A 7726-nucleotide genomic window follows, 5' to 3' on the forward strand; every position below is an offset into this window, starting at 1 on the left:
CAATAAATTATGAGATGGGCATTGATAACCTTGAGTAAAAGTTTAAGAATCCTTCTGGCGCCAACTAACAGACTAAATGTCCTGTTTCTTTGTACCCTAACTCTTTGTATCTGACTGTCATATCCCACATGACTGCTAGTTTCTTGGGATGTATAAAAACCATCTAAATTCTAAAATAAATCATCCTGTTGGGAAGACACAGGTCCCAGAGTTTGACTCTCTCGCCAATTAGACCCTCTGCCCCGAAGCCAGTGGGTCCTCCACTAAGCAAAGCAAACCTGAGTCCCTACAATACTCGATATTGAGTTAAGGCAAGTGCTACTACACACATTTGTTGAGGAGGAAGGTAAAACATCATAACATTTTCCGCAAGACACACAACTTGTGCCTCATTTTCTTTCAATGGGACCTTATATTTGATTCCAGATGATACTTTGCTCACAATTCATGCAGTGCTGCTGGGTGTTCCTGAACTCAATTTTGACTGAACACTTCTGCTTAATATATATTTGTTGGTCACTTTATAGCAAAAAGCTAAAACAGGTAAGATAGATTGATCAAAGTTTTGAATTCAGAGAGTTAGTCTCATGAGCCCATATTGACGTAGGATTTATTTGCCCTGGACGCACTGCCTTTTTAGGTGTCTAAATTCCAGGTGATTTCCTTCTTCACCTAGAAATTTCTCTGCCATGCTGCTTCCCCAGATTTCTTTGTGTTTCTTTTGACCATGATCATTTGTACGCTGCCGACACCTAAATGTGTTATGTATCTGAGTGTAAATTGGCTAAGGTTTATGTTAAAATATTAAAATTATCATCTTTATTAAAGTTATCATCTCCAAACTCCCCACAGTTTTCTATTTCATATTTCTATCTTTAATGCTGTCATTTTTATTGCTTCTATTGTCTTAAAACCCCTCTTATATTGGCATATATGGATACAAAATGTTGAGAGAGAGATGCCTGAATAGTGGCGATATATTGACGAAACTGAAGTCTGGGTTGTAGTAGCATGTTTCTCTAAAAGTTTTCTAATTTACTTGAACGTTAATTAGTTCAATTTAAGAATTTATATTCTGTTTTTTAATAACTTTCTGTATAGACCTTCCTCTGATATTTCACCATTTCCTCTATTGTAGTGTTTTGGTTAAGAAAAATTGATATGGTAAAACTCACAGTAGAAATGCAGTAGATATAATTGTGTCTTGAAAACATGGTTTCAGCTTTCCAGGCCAACTATAGCTCAAAAGAAGTAAATGGAAAATTTCATAAATAAAAATTCATACATTTTAAATTGATCACCCCCTTGAATGACATGATGAAATCCCACACCATTATTTCTGCCCTATCTGGAGTGAGTTTCCCAGTTTTCCAGTGTATCCTACTGGTTTTTGTCTACATGCATCAGTCACTTAGCTACCCTCTTGATTAGCAGATCAAATGTCACCATCTAACAACTTGTATTTAAGTGACTCTTATTTTACTGATGTCTCCTAATGTAAGAGTAGTGTTCCTCGTGTTTTTGAAGTGCCAGAGAGAAGCCTAAATTGAAAAATGTAATTTCTCTACTTAATAAGCAAACTCACATGGATGACATTACTAAAACATGCCTGTAAAATGATCCTTCTCTCGAGATTGTGAAGGAGATGGAACAGTCTCCCTGGCTGTGCTGCTTCCCCTCAAAAGTCACAAATGCTATGGCCACAGGGTTTCATCCCCTCAATTGCAGGGCTCAGATCTGTCGACAACTAAAGAATCCCCATGGTCACTGCCACTGAGGAAAAGACTGCACTTTCACAAGTCCCTAAGTGCAATGTGGGGGTTCACCAGGAGTTGACTTCCCTTCCTAGTCCTGTGACTCATGTGAATTTTGTGAGTTTCACGCATGCTTTCCTCATTGTTTCTAATTCCAGCACCTTCTTTGGCAGTCAAACTATCTCTCTATCCTACCTAGGTCTTTCTTTAGCCCTTACCTCGTCTTGACCCAAAACTCCCTGTGAGTACCCCCCTCAGCACAGCTTTCACATCTTTGTTCCTCAAGGTGTAGATGAAAGGGTTGAGAGTGGGGGTGATGATGCCATAGAACACAGCCCTGATCTTGACCCTATCCCAAGAGTAGCTGGAGGGAGTCTGAACATACATGCTGATGGAGGTGAAGTAGAACAGGAAGACCACCAGCAAGCGCCTTCCAGCGACTCTCAGCAGAGTGCATCTTCATCACTGCCTGAATGATGAGCACATAGGTGCTCAGGAGAGGTTAAGCGGGGCCAAGAGCAGGAAGGCCTCAGTAACATTGAGCTCGGCTTCCTTCACTGTTGTGTCTGCATGAACTAGCTTCAGAAGGGCAGGGACTACACAGAAGAAATGGTCTATCACCCTTTGTCCACACCTGGGAGCCACCACAGTGAGAGTGGACTGCACAAGAGAGTTGGCAAAGCCACTAATCTTGGTCCCAGTAGCCATATGGATGCACCATCTTTTGTTCATGATGATGGAGATACTGAAGGGGTTTGCAAATGGCAGCGAAGGGGCCGAAGGCCATGATGGCTGGAAGGATTCATTCAGTTGAATCCAAGGCCAGAAAAATATAGATCTGGGCAATTTAGAACCCATAGCTGATGGTCTTTTATGGCTCTCTGATGTTGACCAGCATCTCAGAGACTGTACTGGTAGTATAGCAAAGGTTCAGAAGGAGGAGATTGGGACTGTCAAGCTGAGGGTCTAGGTGGGAAACTAAGATACTGGAGATATAAGGTAAAGACTTAGGCCACTAAAGAATTACTGAGTGGTGTTTCCAGCCACCACTGTATAGAAAGCCCCAGTAAGATGAAGTCATCCAGAGAGCTCTGATTATTAGCCCACATATTAACATTCATGGGTGAAATTCCAGTCACCACCTGCAAATATCTACTTCTAAGCACAGGCATCACTGGCGAGAGGAAACAGCTGAGAGTCAGAGGCCAGACATGTTGAGATAAAGTGGCTGTTTTTGCTCTATTTGTATCTGTTTCTGAAGAGCAAAGATGATACAATCTGCATCTCCATCTTGATGATGATGCGATGTATCAACATGGTTGACATTGAGAGACTGGAAGAAAAGAACAAGGTACCATTTGGGGAGAAAAGAATAAGGTACCAGCAATGTGCCTCAGGAATGCTGTTAGTTAATGGCTGTTCCAGTTTGCCACTCTCTGGATTTTTATACACATTCTTCTAAAAAGCTCTAGTTGTATTGCCATTGACTGTGTATGGCATGGTGTTTAGGGTCACAGGACAGTGTGCATAACACAAACTTGGAGAAGGCAGAGCTTCCCCCAAACAATCTGACCAAAGGACAAAGAACAGTGGATCTGCAGCTGAAGTCAGGCTGAGGCAGCTGGGCGGGGCATCTTTCTCACAATGTGCGGGGGTCTCTCCCTCTCTTTGTGGGTCATTGGCCACTGGCCCACGAGGGCAGGGAGAGCAGAAGCGGTGAGCAGGGTCAGGACGGCCAGTGAGCACTGACGGAAGACAGCCCTTCCGGGGAAGCTGGTCCCAGGCGCAGTGAAACAGCAGTGATACAGATCCAGACACAGTGAAAACTGCTCCATTTATTCAGTGGGAGAACTAGAGAATTTATAGTGTGGAGGCAGTAGCCAAAGCCTCAGCTGATAGGTGCTCATAGTATGCTTTATTTACATGTGGCAGTGGGCTCCTATCTTCCAGACTATCAGGCAATGCCTGATTATCATATAGAAAAAACCTGGGGGTAGTTTTTACTCCAGGTAACTATGCCAAAGGTCATGCTTTTAGAAAAGGTCAGGCATCCGTGCTTGGTGGCACTTTCCAGGTGAGCCAGGAAGAGAGCAGGAGGCCCCCTGCTGAAAAGGGGAGTCCTTCCATTTGGCGCCGAGCCTCTCAGGGCTATCAGGACATGGAGAACTACAACCCTAACAGCAGGGTTTCCCAACATTTCCCCCTGTTTGATTTAAAATGGAGAAGTGTCATCACAAGCCTTAAGGAGCCAATTCATCTATCTCGGGAGAATCCAAAGTTTGATAATTGACCATGACCTGTTTGGTAGTAATTTTAGCAATGGTAGTAATTTGTGGGCGAAGAAATTGTATGAAACAGGGAGCAAGCATCAAAATGACACACAGCATGACCAGGGGGCCAACAAAGGGTAGGAGCCATGAAAACAAGGGATTACTAAACCAACCTAATTGTTTGGTGGGTTGAAATCTTGAAAATAGATCATTACGAAGTTTTTTGAGAGTGTTAACATTGGTTTCAACAACATTTGATTCATTTACAAAAAAAACAGCATTCCTCTCCCAATACCACACACATTCCCCCATGTTCAGCAGTGATTAAGTCCAGTGCTCTTTTGTTTTGGAGCACAACCCCGGCAAGAGAGTTCATTTGTCATTGCAGAGATTCAAGGCTGTCAGTTGTGGATGCCATTGCCTGTTCCAGCTTGTCTCGAAAGTCTCCTGCCAGGTGCTGGGTTTGTACAACAGCAACAGTCGCAGCACCTCCAGCACCCAGGGAGAGGGCAAGTCCAAGCCCTACTAGCAAAGGGATGAAGATTTCTCTCCGCTGGCAGCTGTGAAGGAGGAGGGCGGCTTCCTCTTTCTCGAGTAGGTACACCTGGGGTGTAATCATTACCGGTATACAAAAGGTGGACAAAGAGGAATTAACACAGTGTTGGGCTTCTCCTTTGCACCATAGGAAAAGAGGAGGAGTGACGCATGCTATCCTGGAGAGAGTAATGTTAGTGAGGCATTTGTAATGAGTAGGCTTACTCTTGCTGGAAATGCAAATTGGATAGTTAGCCCATTGTTCGAATAAGGGAATATCCATTAGATGAGAGTCAGTGAAATCTTTTTTTGTTTCTGGGTAAAGAAGGGTGGTATTAACTGGTACTGCTGTCAGTAAAGGTCTATTGCTGGATGCACAAAAGAAGCAGTTAGAGGCATTGGGGTGGGTGGTGAAGGGAAGAAAGTTAGCAACATAGTGAATGTATTTGCCAGGACATAGTTGATCTTATCTGGTCCTCTGCTTGTTTTTCCTGTAGAATAATATTATGATGAGTTAGCACAGACTTAGCTGCAGGTACAAACTGTTGAGAGATATGGAAGTCAGCTGTAGGGTACCTAGCAAATGCACCTGAGTAGAACTTTCCTATTACTCCAATACGCCAGCGATTGTCCCATGGATCTGCAATGTATATTAGGGAATAGTCATGGTTCCCATAGAGATACTTATTATCCTTTAGGTAGATAGGTCTTCTCTGTCTTGTTATGCCCTGATATCTCCCAGTGTATCCTTGTTCCAACCTACAGGGATTCAAATAGTGGCAGCCCCCATAGGTATCAACTTCCTTGAGGCATGATGGATCTGTTTGTCGAAAAGGGAAGCAAACATATTCGTTAGTTCCATATCTGCAGGCATTTGGGTATATTATGATTTCTATGGGTTTTTGACAGCTCACTAGGGGGCAGTCTGCGGTTCTGATTATCTGGTTTTTTTCCTTGAAATGTTTCTCTGACATAAAATCTCCAGAACATAATATTAGGGTTATTTTTTAGTCCCTGGCATGCTTGTCTGTGCTCAGGGGTCATCCCTTTCCAGACAGGGTTGTTTAAAAGCATTGCTTTGGCTGTACGATCTGTTATCTTTGTGTTTAAACTTGCTTGCACTCTTAGTATAAAGTCTGGAAGAGGCTCAGTGGGTTCTGCTTTAAAAAGGTTAATGCAGAAGCTTCTCCAGGCCCAGTGGACAAAGGTGGTAAGCGGTCCCAAGCCTGCAGAGCACATAAGCGAATTTGCTCAATACAGCCAGCTGGAATTGCAGCTTGCTGAATTCCTGTGGAGAAATTACCCTGGCCAAAAAGCTGGTCATAATTCCAATCTATAAATCCAGGTGGTGGATCCTGCCCTGCTTGAGGTCTTAGCTGTTGATTGTGAGTGTCATTTCTTTTAGCTTGCATTAGGCACTCATCTCTAAATAGGGCTTCCCATTGTACGAATAATGGACTGGGGAGGGTAGATCTACAAATGTCTCTCCAATCCTGGGGAAGCAGGTTAGTATTAAATGTTTGTAGTATAGATTTTGTCCATGGAGCATGGATCCCATCCTCATGAACAGCTTGGTGCAGCTCTTTTAAGTCTGCTGCTGGGAGTGGGTACCAAGCCAGTGGATGTTGCCTTGCTTTTTGTAGGTTAACAGGAAAAGCTTCTACCGATGGCGTTTTTGGGTACTGAGGCCATTGTGTCTGGAGATTTTGTGCGCAACAATTCCCATTATCCCTGAGATTACAGAGCTGTTCAATGGCTATGGGGTGTGGCGCCACAGGCGGTGGTGGTGGCGGCGGTCAAGGGGGAGGGGGATTTATCTGGGGATCTTTGGGAGTTTTTGAAGTCTGGGTTTTAACATCTGGGTTTGTTAAATCAGTCCATGAGGATTCATAGGGGGGAAGATGGGGGTAAAGGTTATTTTTGTTGATGGGTGGGTTTTGTCTGACTTGATCAATTTTTATTTTTGGAGCTGTTGAATCTGTTACTGGGCAATCTTTAGGATTTTTTTCTTTATTTTTTAGGGCTGTTGAATCTGCTGTTGGGAAATCTTTAGGGTCTTTTTTATCATTTGAACCCTCCCCTTTATTATTTTCTGGTGCTTGTAAGCTTTCCTCGATCTTAGGTGGGTTTCCTAAGCATTGTTGGATGGCTGCTATTATGGGGAGAAAGGAAAGGGGCAAATTGTGTCTTTCCTGGATTTCCTTTTTACGAGCCAGATATGCAATGTTAGTCCAGACCTCTGGATCAGAAATGTCTGCTGACAGGATCCAGGGTGCAAATTGAAGTCTTTAGGATCTTTTTTTATTATTTTTTAGGGCTGTCGAATCTGCTGTTGGGAAATCTTTAGGGTCTTTTTCATTATTTTTTAGGGCTGTCAAATTTGCTGTTGGGAAGTCTTTAGGATCTTTTTTTATTATTTTTTAGGGCTGTCGAATCTGCTGTTGGGAAATCTTTAGGGTCTTTTTCATTATTTTTTAGGGCTGTCAAATTTGCTGTTGGGAAGTCTTTAGGATCTTTTTTTATTATTTTTTAGGGCTGTCGAATCTGCTGTTGGGAAATCTTTAGGGTCTTTTTTTATTCTTTGAACACTCCCCTTTATTATTCCCTGGTGCTAGTAAGTTTTCCTCAGTTTTAGGTAGGTTTCCTAAGCATTGTTGAATGGCTGCTATTATGGGGAGAAAAGAAAGGGGCAAATGGTGTCTTTTCTGGATTTCCTTTTTACGAGCCAGATAGGCAATGTTGGTCCAGACCTCTGGATCAGAAATGTCTGCTGACAGGATCCAGGGTACAAATTGAAATACTTCATTCCAAAATTTTGGGCTTTCCTTTTGGGAAATCTTAAGTCCTCTTGATTTAAGGAGGGCTCTAAGGGAGCAAATTTGGAGGGTTTTTTTGGTGTGATGCTGAATTACCCATTATAGAAAAGAAAAGAAGTGTTGTCAGTGGTGTTCAATGTTCCTGGGGCAGTCTGCCACCAGGGGATTGATACATTCTGACAAACACAACCCTTTTTTTGTTTGTATGGCGCAAGCCACCTTGAATTTTTAAGTGCTCCACAGGGGCTAGTTAATTTAAATTCTCACCTAACTGGTTTAGCTCCAGCTTGAGTACCCCAGGGGCAATATAACAAAACAGATTAGGGAAGTTTATTTTAGAAGTTGACTTTAA

At 42.7% G+C, this 7726-nt stretch overlaps 1 pseudogene; it reads right to left on the bottom strand.

The window, feature by feature from the left end:
* Positions 1–1968: 1968 nt before the first annotated feature.
* LOC108491250 lies at positions 1969–2863 on the bottom strand (annotated as a pseudogene).
* Positions 2864–7726: the final 4863 nt, after the last annotated feature.

The sequence above is a fragment of the Nannospalax galili genome, unplaced genomic scaffold, assembly GCF_000622305.1.
Source record: "Nannospalax galili isolate Female #2095 unplaced genomic scaffold, S.galili_v1.0 scaffold158, whole genome shotgun sequence".
NCBI lineage: Eukaryota > Metazoa > Chordata > Mammalia > Rodentia > Spalacidae > Nannospalax > Nannospalax galili.